This window comes from Stigmatopora nigra, chromosome 3 (assembly GCF_051989575.1).
Source record: "Stigmatopora nigra isolate UIUO_SnigA chromosome 3, RoL_Snig_1.1, whole genome shotgun sequence".
NCBI classification, from domain to species: Eukaryota; Metazoa; Chordata; class Actinopteri; order Syngnathiformes; family Syngnathidae; genus Stigmatopora; species Stigmatopora nigra.
This window is the reverse complement of record NC_135510.1, coordinates 2,994,587-3,009,681: the sequence shown is the minus strand read 5'-3', so window position 1 is coordinate 3,009,681 and position 15,095 is coordinate 2,994,587. Positions and strand designations below refer to the sequence as shown.

Genomic DNA, 15,095 nt, shown 5'->3' with positions numbered 1-15,095 from the left:
TATAATTGCTTCATATTTCTGGGCCAGACTCGCATATTTTTAAAGTGAGAGCAGGCATTCGACTTAAGCATCTCGACTCGTTTAACGTGGAGTAGGAAATTTGGTTGAAAAGTTCTGAAATGATACATTTTTCCGGCATCACATCCTCCCATTTACCTCATCGCAATTTAAGAACGCTACCGAACAATTACAATAGTTCTAAATCTGTCTAACCTCTTTAACAATATTCTATCACTGCATTTGTGTTAATCATAGTCACTTTACCACACCTTGAAATTGTAAAAAAAAAACAAAAAAATAGAGTACAATAACACATCCATAATATTCACAATGTGCTGTAAATGACTTTTTATTATTGAGAGCTCTGGAGGATGATTAGATTAAGTTCTCGTGGTGTGGTCCTCTCGGATCAGTCATCCACGCACACAGAAGCCTGCTTTTGCAGCTGTTTAATATAAATTCGACTCAAATATCTTTGTCCACATGGTTTATTTTTACAAACAATACACAGGGCCCACATTCTTGCCAAGCCACCCCAAGTCATAGACCCCTCCCATTCCGTTACTGTCTAAGCAGAGGCAGCTTTTCTTTGAGGTGAGCTGACAGGGTCTCGTTCCGTGTACACAGATGGTCCAAGTGGCAACGCTGTCATACAAATAAGCTCCGATAAAGAAGATATACGAACATGTACGCGTATCAATATGGATACATAAGTCATTCATTTTTTAGAGGAGGGACAGATGTGCAATGGAAAACATGTATATGGATTTGGGGCACCAAGTCTGTTTATTTTAATTGGATCCATTCCTATTCATCACAAGGTTTGTGAACATGTTCCACATGATAAGACGGTGTTGTGTTACACTCGTTTTGGACATGCGTGAATTCCTCTTAGGCAAAACATTAGACAGCTGGGGTCAAACATGAGGCCTGGGGGCCGGAAGTAGCCCGCTAGTTAGGTTAGAATTTATTTATTTGGGGTTTTTTTTTTAGGTTGGAACTTTATTTCATCCTGTATTGGGGAAATTTCTCGGTTGTAGTAGCATGGCAGACACAAGACACAGAAGACATTGTAGAACTAGTTAAAAAAAAAACTGGAGCCACAGACAGGAAATCCACATGACAGTGCAGGGGCAGCATATAAAAATCCAATATGCCAAATAGTGTTTTAAAATATAATTTATTATAATGGGCAACCCGGCGGATTATTGGTTAGCGCGTCGGCCTCGCAGTTCAGGCGTCCTGGGTTCAAATCCAGGAATAAATTCTCCCTGGGCCTGCATGTTTTTTTTTTCCTGGTACTCTGGTTTCCTCCCACATTCCAAAAACATGCATGATAGGCTGATTGGACACTCTAAATTGCCCTTAGGTATGAGTGTGAGCGTGAATGGTGCCTAAAAGTTAGCTGGGATATGCCGCAATACCACCCACAACCCTAGTGAGGATAAAGCAATTCAGAAAATGAATGAATGAATGAAAATAATGTATTGTGTTTTAATGGACTGTGATGAATTTGAGTGTATTTTTAGCGCGAATAAAAATAAGAGAAACATGAAACAAGGACACAAGATGTCTTTTGGTCGCCGGCCTTTTGGTCGCCGGCCTTTTGGTCGCCGGTCAAACGGTGACAGAGAGTTTACTGTTGAAGCCAGCTCTCAAAATTATATTCATGAGAGAGAGTTTAATATCTATGAGAGACAGTTTAATATGTAAATACTGTTTAATATCTAAGTACATTTGACCGGTGACCAAAAGACCGGCGACCAAACGTCCGGTCACGAGACACAGAGCCACAGTATGTACAAAATATGATAAGACGCAAAGAGCTGCATGTGGCTCGAGAGCCACCCGTGTGCTAATGGTTCCAATCCAGCCATGGTGGGAAAAAATGATAAGAAATGACATTGATTGCTTTAAAAAGACAACAGTGGATTACTTTAAGTGCAATTTGATTCCAATTGAATTGGGCTAGCACGTCACTCCCCATTCAATGACATCATGCATTTGTCCGTTTAAAATGTATCCTTACCCAAACCACCCTCTCCTCTCTCTCCCCAGGTCCCCCCTGAATGCCACATCCACTGCACATCCTTTCCTCCCTTCCGGGCCTCCGAGCTGTGGAACCTTACAAAGGAGCTCTTAACAAGAGAGAAGAATGAGCCAGTGGCACTTGGACGGGATTACATCCTAGTAAGATTCTTCATTCCTCTTAACCCTCCCCTGGCCTGATTAGAAAGTGAGCGGGGGAAAAAGGCCGGCTGCATGTAGAAGGGGGAAAAAAATAATAAGGGGAAGGGCTTGGAGTGGGGGTCTCTGCGCATCCAATGAAGTGTTACACTGTTGTGCGGAGTAGACTTGTGTGCGTTCACGTCAGTCTCGCCACTTTGGTGCTTTCTTTCGAGTTAGAATTAGTCATGTGAGACATCAAAGGGCTTTCAAGGTGTTAGCACATTATACCCTGAAGTCTCCCCTTTGGCTGTGGCACTGTTTTCTCGCCGATCTGAGAATTACCACGTTTGAGGATACCCAGATTGAAACAACAATATAAATACACATGATATGGTTAGCTTGACTTAGTTTTTGCATTGTTTTTTTTATTTGGTGCAGAGCTCCATTTTCTTAATGATCTCAGGTCGCCCTCAAATTGCTCACATTGCTATTATTTTTGGAGATTTTTTAGGGTTACGTCAGTAAGAGGAAAAAAATCCGCCCTCTAAAGTGTTATGGTTAGCCTATCTTACTCGGTTGTCTCACTTGGATTTTAGTGCTGTTTTTTGTAGCCTGCAGTTGGTTGTTTTGGTTTTAAATTTATTTAAAAACACATGTAAATCCATAAAAATCTTCAAAATATTTTTGGGGGAATTATAATAAATACAATGGCCCACCAACCTGACAAGAATAAGTGATGTTGAAATTTAATATATATTTTTTTAACTGTTGACCCTTAAAAAATGTGCAAAATATTTATTTGACGGTCTCATTTGATCAAAATACCCCATTTGTTGCTTTTTTGAGGAATTATTATAATTTTCTTTTCAAAGTTTTATTATTAAAAATGCAGTTTGACATTTATAAAATAACTTTTTTTAACAAAAACTCCACTAAAAACATTTAATTTTAAAAATGTTTAATTGGACTTTTCTGCTAATACACTTTTTAAACATTCATATACAGTCACCCAAGCATATTTCAATAATTATTATTACAAAAAATATCAATCATGCTATTTTCTTCCCATGAATACACTTGAATTTTCATCAAAATTCTCCTACAATCTATTCACCAAAAGTTTTTGGAGAAAACTTTGCCCATCCTACTTTCCCAGTAAATGTTGGATTTGTCGAATTTGCGTAGTTTCTGCAACCATCAAAGATTGTTTGTGCAAAAAACATAACAATATCCACTGCAAATAGAAAAAGCTGTGATGGCATGGGCAAGATTATAGTTGTTTGTCAGTAGTAATAGCCGCTATTCTTGTTTTTGTTTGTCTTTGCCGCCTTATCTGACATAGTCATTTCACTTGTGATAAGTACTTTGACAAAATAGAAGAGAGAACCTGAGCAGCTGTGGGGGGAAGGGTAGACCCTTCAGTACCTCCATCCCTACCCCCTCTATGTCAGCCCCTCCACCTCCGACCTGGATGCAAGACGACCTCTCAGTTAGGCCTTGGAACTTTTCCTGGATTGTGTTGCTGAAAGCAAGCAGGACAGCGGCCAAGTCGAGCCCACTTTACGGGGGCTCGGACCACTTTGCGGCACTCGGCTGCTCGGTAATTGATGCCGTACCCTAGGGATGGATTATATTACCGTAAAGACAAATTGGTCCGATTGAAATAATCTTGGGAAATTTTGGAAAAGCTGCAAAATATTATATTGCATTATTAGGACACATGTTCTGCCCTTTACTTCCAATTCTTGACCGTTTTAAACTATTAAATCCAATTTATAATTGTACATTTTCTAAAAAATCTACCACTTTTAGCTTTTAGACCTAAAAGATAAAAACATGTTTAGTTATTGAAGTTTTAAACTCCTATTGATGTCATTAACAAAAAAAACATGATACATTTTAGTATTTAGCTGCTTTAAAACAAATAATTAACCACCTTTTAAAACCATAAAAACAACTTTGCTATGGAAATTCAAAGTGACTGTTTTGTAAGATTGGCCCCTTAAAAACTGACCATCAAAATATGCCATTTTTAATGATCAATACTTTTTTCACATTAATTTTTAGCTCATTATGTCATTACTCATGTCTTAGAAAAAGAAATGATTGCACCAAATATCAAAATATGCCATTTTTAATGATAGACACTTTTTACACATTAATTTGTAGCTCATTAAGTCATTATTCATGTCTTAGATAAAGAAATGATTCCACCAAATACATTTATTCCATTATCTTAACAGATCTAAATGATATTCCCATGACTTATTCCTCTTTCCTCTCCAAGAAAATCTTGTTGAAATGGCCTCCTCACCTTATCTGCCCCCATTGGACTCCACCCTAGAAAAATATAGCTCAGGGCCTACAAATTTCATTACGACGGGCCCTAAACTGTAGCATTTTCAAGCCTTCTAATTATTCCTCTCCCAGATGTGGTTGTGTCTTGAAAGGCCATAAATCAACACAAGTCAGAGCTCTTAGCAGGCCTACAAGCGCCGAGGAAACTGAAAACAAATGATACTTCCCTTAAAATTGGACTACGGGCCCACAGGCCGGTCGGTGGGCTTTCGAGGGAGGGCCCGTTACACACGATATATTATACCCAATGAATAGGCTTATTGAAGGACTTAAACTGCCTAGAAAGTCACCCGTTTTTGCCAACGCTGTCCTTGTAGAAGTCTATTTGGGCTCCTGGCCACAACTCCCTAAACTTTGCCATTTGCCGTTTCCTGCTTAGAAAAATGTGTTTGCCAAATAAATTAGGGGCCGACTCGGCGGTCGAGCCATCTTAGTTTACAAAATCTTCCATCATATAGCTCCTCCCCCACTGCAAGATTTTATTCAAAAAAATCCAAAACATCAACAATGGCTGGCTCTAGAGATGACTGTGCAGTGAGTGCTTCATACCTGGAAGTCAATAACAATTACCGTATTTTCACGACTATAAGGCGCACTTAAAAGTCTTAAATTTTCTCCAAAATAGACAGTGCGCCTTATAATACAGTGCGCCTTATAATGCAGTGCGGCTTATACATGGAAAAAAATGTCATTCATTGAGGGTGCACCTTGTAATGCGGTACGCCTTATAGTCGTGAAAATACGGTACACCCATCAAAAGAGCCACATATGGCTCCTGAGCCATAGCTTCCCTACCCTTGCCTTACATATTGGGGGCCTTACTAGCAGACATATTTCTATCTTGTTGCTATAAACACCCGGCTGTCACCTGATGAGGTCATCCCAGTAAGGTGATGAAGTAATGGACACCTGCAGCTCAGCAGATGTCCCATCAATTATCACCACTTGCTCGATGCCAGCCTCGCCCGCCAAGCGCATTTTCTCAAGAAAAGCCATAATAATCCCCTAATTGTAACGTTCCCCTCAATGAATTCAAGGATGATTTCATCTTTTTATTGCCAGTCTCAACATCAAAATGACAGAATCCTCACCTGCTGTCACTTTGAAGAGTTTATCCCTCAGTTAAAATGCAATCTTAAGCATAGTTTCACCGTATTTTCGAGGGCAAGAGGAAGTAGGGTGTCCTCGACTCTTAGGACTTAGGAAGTTAACCTGCTTAAGCGTCTGCCTTGGCGCAGGATATCAGGTGAGGATCATCCAGCATGGTGGATCAAATCTCATCATTGGCCAGCACGCAAGCGATGCCTTGCTAAATACATCCGGGAAGGGAATGATGGCAGATAGTTCTTGTAAAAAGTTTGAAGTCTATGGCGGAGGTGTCAAAACACAGTTTGGGTGACTGAAGAAACCCAACTTTCTTTTTTTTATCCCTGACAGGAATAGTGGAAGCCTATAAAAGTTGATAATTTCCAGCTTTTTTCCATATAACAGTTCGGTATAAACAGCACCAACATGCAATGCTGGACAAAGTCAGACTGGCATTTGTCCTTGTTCGTGGGCAGCAATTTATTTATATATTGCCTGTAAAAAGTTTTTTTGTTTTTGTGTATAAACAGAACCAACACTGTATAGAAGAACTTGCAATTTTCCACTTAGGTTGTAGTGTCAGGAATCTGTAAAAATAAAATAAATTTTAAAAAAAAAGCTACTTACAAGTAAACAACACTGGAACAGAATGGGATTGGTTGACGAAGACCCAACAATTTTCACCTTCTGGGGCTATGGCAAAAGATTCGTACAAAAGTACTTTTGTCAACTTTCTTCTTTTTTGAAAGGGCTTTCTTTTCGAATCGACAACTATCACTGAAAAGTATTAATTACAAAGTCATTTATTTATGTATTTTTAGCCTTGTTTACGAAGTCACCGTTCTTCGCAAACAACACCAACATGAGATAAGAAAACCGACTAGAACTGAAAGGTGCTCAGTCTTTTGGTCGCCAATCTTTTGGTCCATTTTGGTCGCTGGTCTTTTGGTCCCCAGTCTTTTGGTTGCCGATCTTTTGGTCGCCGGTCTTCTGGTCGCCGGTCTTTTGGTCGCCGGGCTTTTGGTCGCCGGTCTTTTGGTCGCCGGTCTTTTGGCCGCCGGTCAAATGCTGACAGAGAGTTTACTTTTGAAGCCAGCTCTCAAATTTATTTTCATGAGAGAGAGTTTAATATCTAAGTACTGTAATATTTAAGTATGTTTAATAAGTACATTTGACCAGCGACCAAAGGGGACCAAAAAAACGGCGACCAAAAGACCGGCGACCAAAAGACCGGCGACCAAACGTACGATCACGGAACTGAAAGTTTTCCCCATCCAGGTGTTTTATCAAAAATAGTTTCTTCCCTCATTATTTTCCTGCTCATTTTCAGACCACTCTTCTACATACCTCAAAGAGTTTACCGTAAAAAAAACTGTCCTTTGCTAGCGACCAACACCAACAAAAACAAAAAACATGATTCCATTTAATATTTTTGAAAGAAACCATCATGTTTTGCCGCATTTAGCCTCGATGAAAAGAAATGAAGTGTCAAGGAGAAAACGAGTGCTATCAGCAGAGCGTTTGAAGTGGATCAACGCGGGGTGAAACATCTGAAGAGGACAAGACTGCAAACATGTCATGCGGCGGCCTGCTTGCACTTAACAGCACATGCTCCTCTTCTTCCTCATCATTTTCTTCATTTACGCTTTCAGGTTGCCCTGACCTGGCAAATTAATAATAATAAAACCCTCGTGCATTTTGATACCCTGACTTTCTTCTTTCAAGAGTATGCACGCCATTCTTGTGGGAATGCTTGGTAGGCAATCCCACCCAGTTTCCCCCCCAACATCACCACACAACCACAGAAAATGCAGTTCCTCCTATAATCAACTTCCTCCTTTGGAGTTAACTCCATACACAGTCTTCTCACTCCATAGCAGAATGCTCAGCCACGCTTCTTGTTTCCGATGCGTAATTACACGACACCCCCAGCCGTCTCCTTTAAATTTACAGCTTTGGGTTTTAATATTATTTGAGGCATACCCCGACAAGCTCGACGTGATGGATAGGAGCCAGGGCCCAGGCCATTGCGATTCCGAGCGTGACGCCGTATTGGCAGCCAGCAGCTTTATGCCGTTGCGGGCCTTCTAGGCGGCTGCCGGTGCCGCCGGCAGCGGGAGCGCCATGAATTATTGATGGCGATGTGGCGACGGGAGGGTAAATGGGAGGTGGGGGGGGGGGGGGGGGTTCTCACCTGTTTGGATGCTCATGTAGATTCATAATCGGGTGGTGGAAAATGGCGAGGGCATGATTTGCAGATGTTTAGGCCACTTGGATCTACCTGTAATAACTGTCCTTTGTTGTTGAGTATAATCAACGTTGTCGTAGGATGGTGGCAGGGCAGAGTTGAACTTTTTTGACTGACTTTTTAACCGTTAAAAGTTGAGGCCAGTAGGAGGAAAGTTGCTAAGGTAGAAAAAAATAGGGGGTTTTGATATTAGCTGAAAAAAATGTTAAATACCAGATAAACAGCATCTTGATTAATGTGGATTGGGTCTTCTTTTAGAGTAGTAGGAAAGGTTTAGCCATTTCCAGCAGTTAGAAAAAAACATATTTTGTTTCACTAAATGCTTTATTTGGTTACTTTAGATCTGAAGGAAAGGTTTAGCCATTTCCAGCAGTTAGAAAAAACATATTTTGTGTCACTAAATGCTTTATTTGGTTACTTTAGATCTGAATATGCAGAATCAAACTACTTAACTAATTATTATTGAGTTGACTGATACCAGGTAAAGCTAAAATTTATTTTATTATGCACTAAAATACAAAGTACATACCCACTAGCTATATGCTAATATACAACAGTCAACACTGTTACATAAAATTCCCAGTTAATAAAAACAACGACAAAAAAACTTGGGGAAGAAGCATGATCAACAATCAAGATCAGACTATATTAAAAACATGTATTTTTTTGCCAGATTGGCCCACAAAACCTGTAAAATTTCACTATACTCAAAAAAATTAAACATTCACCCGGATCTGAATTTTATTAACAATGCTAACACAGAATGTAATGAACTTCGTAGTTTTCCAGAATCAGTGGATAAGTGTTGTACTGCTCGAAGAAAAGCCTTTTCTTTCTGACTGACTGTCCTTTACCAGCCAAGATAAAGAATGAAACCTTTGCCTTAATGTATGTTCTTGTTGAGTGAGCTGAAGTTAATTTCGCAGTTTTCCACAAATCCATTTTGACGGCACCCTGAATCCATAACCCACTTTTGAGCTGCAGTTCCTCGGGAATTAAAACATTGCCTTTTAATGAACCACTTGTTGGGAGCATTGATTGTGCAGACATTAAGCTGAGATAAGATAACACAGTAGTACATTCTCTAATCTCACTCTGTCCTACTTCACACTTGACCAGATGGAGATGTTTTTTTTTTCTTTCTTTCCATTGAAACGCCAGATAGAATCTCTTTAAAAATGAATTCATCATTGACACCCACCAAAGGGCTTTAGTACAAATCAAGCCCACGGCAAAGATCTTGGCTTAATGACTTGTAAAACATATGTTTTCCTTTTTTAATCGCTTTTTTTTGGGGCTCTTTATGAAAGCATAATAGAATTACACCATGTCATTTCTGTAGTGATAAGAAGAAAGGGAGGAGTTGATCGAATCTGCTGCCGTTGAGAAGAAGGTATTAAGCTTGACCTGCTGTCTTTGTTAGCACTTATCAGATAAAGTGGGACCATTGTGGAAGCAGGTAAATGTTTTTACACGCAGCTTATTTGGTGGTGCCTGACCTGAAAAGAGGAGGGTCATCACGTGAGAGTTATTTCAATGCCAAGTGTTACAATAAAAAGAGAAGAAGAAAAAAATCAAGACTGGGCGCTTTAGCTTAACTAGACCGGGTATAAGTAAAGGGGGGCTAATTTATAACAGGAAGAGGAGCCCACCTCTAAAAAGAAGGAGGTTCAATACAGTTTGCAAACAAGGCTAGCTGGCTGGGATTGTCCTCCATACAATTAAGACAATAGATGTTTGACGCGGGGCAGGCGGGATGGTAGATAAGTTCCAGGCTATTGTCCATGTGATGGCCTGGCTGCAAAGAGATGCTTTTTTTTCTCACTCCAATTAAATCAAGCCAAAGGGTCCAACAATGCTATAACATAACGATCCCATCTGCAGGGCCATACAAGCTGTCAACTGGAAGCAGCGGACATGATTGTAACTATTGTAGCCTGAAAGACAGTTTTCCCACATTTTTCAATCTGTCTGTTCTTTAGAAAAGGTAGCAAAATGAAAGAGAGGATGAAATTGACTACACGATTTTCGGACTGTTGTCTTTAAAGGAAAAAGTGCTTTTCAAATTGCTTGAGAAAGACAGAATTTGTTCTTTTTTTTGGGTGTTTGTTGTGTTGTCGGGTTTAAAAAAAGGCAAAATAATGAGAGGGATTTGGTATTTTTTTTTATTTAAATGTAAAGCATCATTTAAGAGGCATTGTCATATTAGTGTTCTATGCTATTTTCATTTCAGTTAAGTTCCGCAGGTCAAACCCTGATTTCAACTCTATAGAGATACTGTGGAAACCCTGATTTCAACTCTATAGAGATACTGTAGAAACCCTGATTTCAACCCCATAGAGATACTGTGGAAACCCTGATTTCAACCCCATAGAGATACTGTGGAAACCCTGATTTCAACCCCATAGAGATACTCTGGAAACCCTGATTTCAAATCCATAGAGATACTGTGGAAACCCTGATTTCAACCCCATAGAGATACTGTGGAAACCCTGATTTCAACTCTATAGAGATGCTGCGTAAACACTGATTTCAACCCCCTAGAGATACTGTGGAAACCCTGATTTCAACCCCATAGAAATACTGTGGAAACCCTGATTTCAACCGCATAGAGATACTGTGAAAACCCTGATTTCGACTCCTCAGAGATACTGTGGAAACCCTGATTTCAACCCCATAGAGATACTGTGGAAAACCGGATTTTAACTCTATAGAGATACTGTGGAAACCCTGATTTCAATCCCGTAGAGATACGGTGGAAACCCTGATTTCAACCCCATAGAGATACGATGGGAAAACCTAGAGGAATCTTTTCACTAGAGAAAAAAATAGGTCAGTTATTCCATAGTTTTTCCATGAATTTGTACCCGATTCTGTAAATGTACTTCAAAAAAAAGACTAGTATAAATGAGCTTCATGTAAAAGATGGTCAATCAGATTATTTATTCGACCTTTGATCATGGAAAAATGTTTAAACAGAAAATGACACCACTTAGAGGCTCATCCATTTTTTGGATATCAGTTCTACCCACACATACTAAAAGGGTAGGCAATTTGAAATAATCAGAGTTAATTGGCTAAAATAATAGCAGCTAAAATGTATGCACTTATCTTAGGCAGCCACTTACTGGACATACTGGTTTGAATTGATGTTTTTCTCTGCTATAACAAATAAGAAAAATAAAATAAAAAATTTTTCTTTCAGTTTTACTAAACAACATTTCTACAACAACGTTCCATGGAGATGGATTTGCTAAAGATGTGGTCTTTATTGACAAAAAAACAAGACTTCAACTTCAAGGTAATATCAGTAATTCTTTTTATACTGCTTTATATATATATGTTTATAATATTAAAAATCAAATTAACCTTGAATCGTAACTGAGCTTTAACGGTTTACAGTTGACATCATTATCTGTGCATGCCGAACTTTCCTGCGTAGTTTAATGAATATTTTGAGATTAAAAGACGTGATGGTGCAGATGTTCCAACCAGCGTATGTTTTTCCGTGTTAAGAGGATACGTTTAATTCAAGCAGAGAATAATTATTGAAAATGCCCGGCCGCAATCTTAATCTGGGGTCAAATCAAAGCATGATAATCTTAGTCAGATTAAATTTATCCCCTACTGCCGGACTGACACATTTCCATCTGCTTTACGACATTTCAGAGGAAATACACATTTTTCTTTAAGAAGAGAAGGAATTAAATGTTTTGCATCATGTTTACCATCCATGTTTTTCACATCAAGATGGATTAATGTGAAGATTTAGGAAGTGTTTTTATCTGGAAAATCAAAATATATTCAGGCATTACTAATCAAATGCAGACAGTTAGTATGTCCAATTGAGACGTAATCTGGCACGCTTGGTCATCATGACGGGACACAACAATCAATGCATAGGAAGTCATCATTTGGCAATTGTGCGGGAGTTCGGAATAATTTTAAGGGTCGCACCTAAAACAAGGGATGCAGTAATTTGGTGTTGAAATGTTTTAGTACATCTCCAAAATGGCCAATACTGCACAGCCAGATGTAAGAATCAATATTGACAGCTATATAAAACAGTCTAAAACAGGGGTGGGCAAACTTTTCGGCCCGGGGGCCACATTAACTTTAAAAATTTGACAGATGGGCCGGGTCAGCACAAGATACGATACATATAAAAAAGTGCATCCGTTAACAGTACATATGAAACAAACAGAAAAAAAAGGACTAAAGTATGAACATACTCATCATTCATCCTTAAAGTAAAAAGTATTAAGTACAAAGTCAAGTAAAAGGGAATGTATTAAGAAGTATTTAAATGTAATTTAAAAAAGATAGAGGGGCTGTAAAACACGAAAAACAAATAAGAGTGGACTGGCTTCCGCGTGACGGCGCCATCTTGGGAGAAAATAAATAAAAAAAACATTTGGACAACGCAGGCAGGGCGGATTAATAGGCCTAACGGGCCGGATGTGGCCCGCAGGCCATAGTTTGCCCATGTCTGATCTGAAATCACATAGGCTGTTGGCCATTTTGGTTTTGAGCTGCTACCAAAAAGTTGACAACATTGCAGAGTTCCAAACTTCCACCTAAGTAGGATAAAGAATTTACATGCAATTATCCAGCACATTTTTGAAGTTCTTCAATCTGTTACACATGGACTGAGGAATTCATCAGTCCAATAAAGCAAATGACATCATCACACACGTGCTCTTGGTTTCTGTCAGACTGTTTTAGCATGACCCCAGTCCTGTCTCTTTTATGAGCAACTCTCAGCTTGTGGCAGGTCGGGGCAGCCCGGTGGGGGGGTGCCGTGGCTTTAAATCTTTGTCGGGCTCTCGTCCAGCTAGACAGCACTTAACCCCTGACTGTGTGTACTGTCACCTGTGGTAAACAGTTTGACTTGTTTAGTATTGGAAAGACTGGTAAGACATCTCCGAGATAAGAAATCTCAGTTTTGATAGAAACATCGTAAAAATGTGTGCTTGCCCCAAGTTCAACTTTGCAGGATGTACCTTTGACCCTTAGACAAATGTTCTTGACTCGGTTGACCCTAAAGGGAAGCATAATGGTGTGTGTGGTCCGATTTGGAGATTTCCTGCTTTTTACTCCCCCTCTCTTGACACACCATAGACAAAAACGTTTTAAATTGCACACTTTTCAACTCATGGCAGCGATCATTTGATTGTCAATGGCAGTAAAACATGATCGCTCAATGCAAGCTGTCTCAGTTCTAACAGATTTGATGCCTATCACTCTTAACGGCATTGAATATGTTTAAGTGCAACCCCCAACTTTCATTTAAGAGAAGTTTTTGCAAGATTTTTAAGACGCACTTGCTACAATGTTCTGACCGACAGTGTTGCTCTTTGTTTTTTGGTCTGGCCATGTTGTTGCTGCAGTTTTTCAGACCAATAAATCAGACAGAATAACTGGAACGCTTTCAGTAAAGCTTGTTACATCGGGTCTCATTTTTCCGTTAATGAACGTGACCAATGGGATATGTTAAGTTGCCAACTGTCTCTCTCTTTCTCTCTCTTCTCTAACACTGGCCCATTGTATGTAACTTCCATGGTGGAGACTTTACTTCTTCTTTGGGGATAAATATTATGTTAAGAAATTGAAATTCATTGGCACAACAACAAAAATTGAACAACAATAAAAATTATTACTAATTTCACATTGCCGCTGTTGTTTATTTGCTTAAAAATAGCATAGAGCTTCCATTTGAGTGTGTAGAAATGACAGAAAAGTCTGATCATAAAAAAACAGGAGGAAGTATCATAATATCTTTTTACATCATTCATGGAGGTTATTGCAAAAACATGAACCACGACTGCAGGAAATGACTTGACAACTGTTATAAACGTCAGTTAAATAGGATTGTTCCATTCAGCCTTCCTTTGCAATACATTTGCAATGTTGAAACAACCAAGGTGCTTCTATTATTTGATTTATTTTCGGGAAAGTGATACCCCCAACCCCCCCCCCCCCCCCCCCCCTCAATGGCTACCCGTCATTTATCAATCAGGCTTCAGTCAAATGTTTTGATCAAAACAACAGAATTAGCTTGTTAGGATGATTAACATATCTGTCAATCTACAAGTTTTGCCCGTATTTTATATGTTTTTTGGTCATGCCAATTGTGTAAACCATATAACAACTTTTGTACAGAAATTTTTGTCCGTTTTTTTGTAAAACTGATCCCGTTTTACCTATTTCGGCTCTGATCTAGGTCGTTTCGGCCAATGGTAGCACACGAAAACGTCATGCTATTAGAATTGACATGCTTTAAGCATAATATGCCTTGCCTTTTCACTATATAAATATAGTAAGTCAGAAAGCCGTCCACTTTGGAGAAAATTTTAGACTTTTACGTGCGCCCTATGTGAGTAAATATTTGCCACGTTGAATTTGTATGTTTTTTAAAACTTTTTATCGCTTCATAAGGGGAATTGCAATCATCAATAAGGGAAGCAATTGGCTGAGGTTGACAGGTATGGCCCTATGTATGTGAGTAAATATATGCCACATTTGCATGGTTTATTATCACTTATTAAGGGGAATTGTAATCATAATAACGTGAGCGCTAGGCCGAGATTGACATGTATGGGACAAACAATTGAAGTGAAAAAAATCTACACAACCAAAAACTAACTTAACTGACTCTGGCAACATGGCCAACAGGGCAATCGGTTTCAAAGTCCTTCAAGGTAAAACTAACCTAACTGACTCTGGCAACATGGCCAACAGGGTAATTTCCCGAATACGGGATGAATAACGTTATCCAATCTAATCCAAATCTGTGTTGTGTACTTTTTAATTTCAAACATACACATTTTGCCTATCGTATTTCCTGGATGTTGTATCGTAGTTGTTGAGTAGATGAGAGTGACCACAGTGCCAACATCATCACCGAAACCAAAGTCGTCATTAAGTCGGGTAAAGGCTTCCGCTAATATTTCACAGGCCGATTCCCACAAATTGCTAGTTCGTGCTCTGTACCTTGAAGGACTTTGAAACCGACTGCCCACATCCAGATGGCTTTGTAGATAAAAGATGTTTAAATCTACGGGACAGAACAACAAAAGTACATGTGGTCAAGAATGTCACTCCAATGAGCCTTTTATCCACATTCATAAGCCACCTTCCCAAATAATTGTCCAAAAACACATCCGGCTCGCTTGTGATGATATACCGGACGGACACTTTGCTCAAGTAAGGTGTCTTATTATTTTCTCAACTT

At 39.2% G+C, this 15,095-nt stretch overlaps 1 long non-coding RNA gene across 2 annotated transcripts in view; it reads left to right on the top strand.

The window, feature by feature from the left end:
* Positions 1-9,415, top strand: part of LOC144194573 (uncharacterized) — a 154,935-nt gene extending 145,520 nt beyond the window's left edge. Inside the window, exons 6-7 of one of the 2 annotated variants that reach the window (XR_013325921.1) lie at positions 2,059-2,190; positions 9,204-9,415. This is a non-coding gene — a long non-coding RNA (uncharacterized LOC144194573). Of the gene's footprint in view, positions 1-2,058; positions 2,235-9,203 lie in introns of those variants that run through there. The other variant, XR_013325922.1, reaches the window with a different exon arrangement.
* Positions 9,416-15,095: the final 5,680 nt, after the last annotated feature.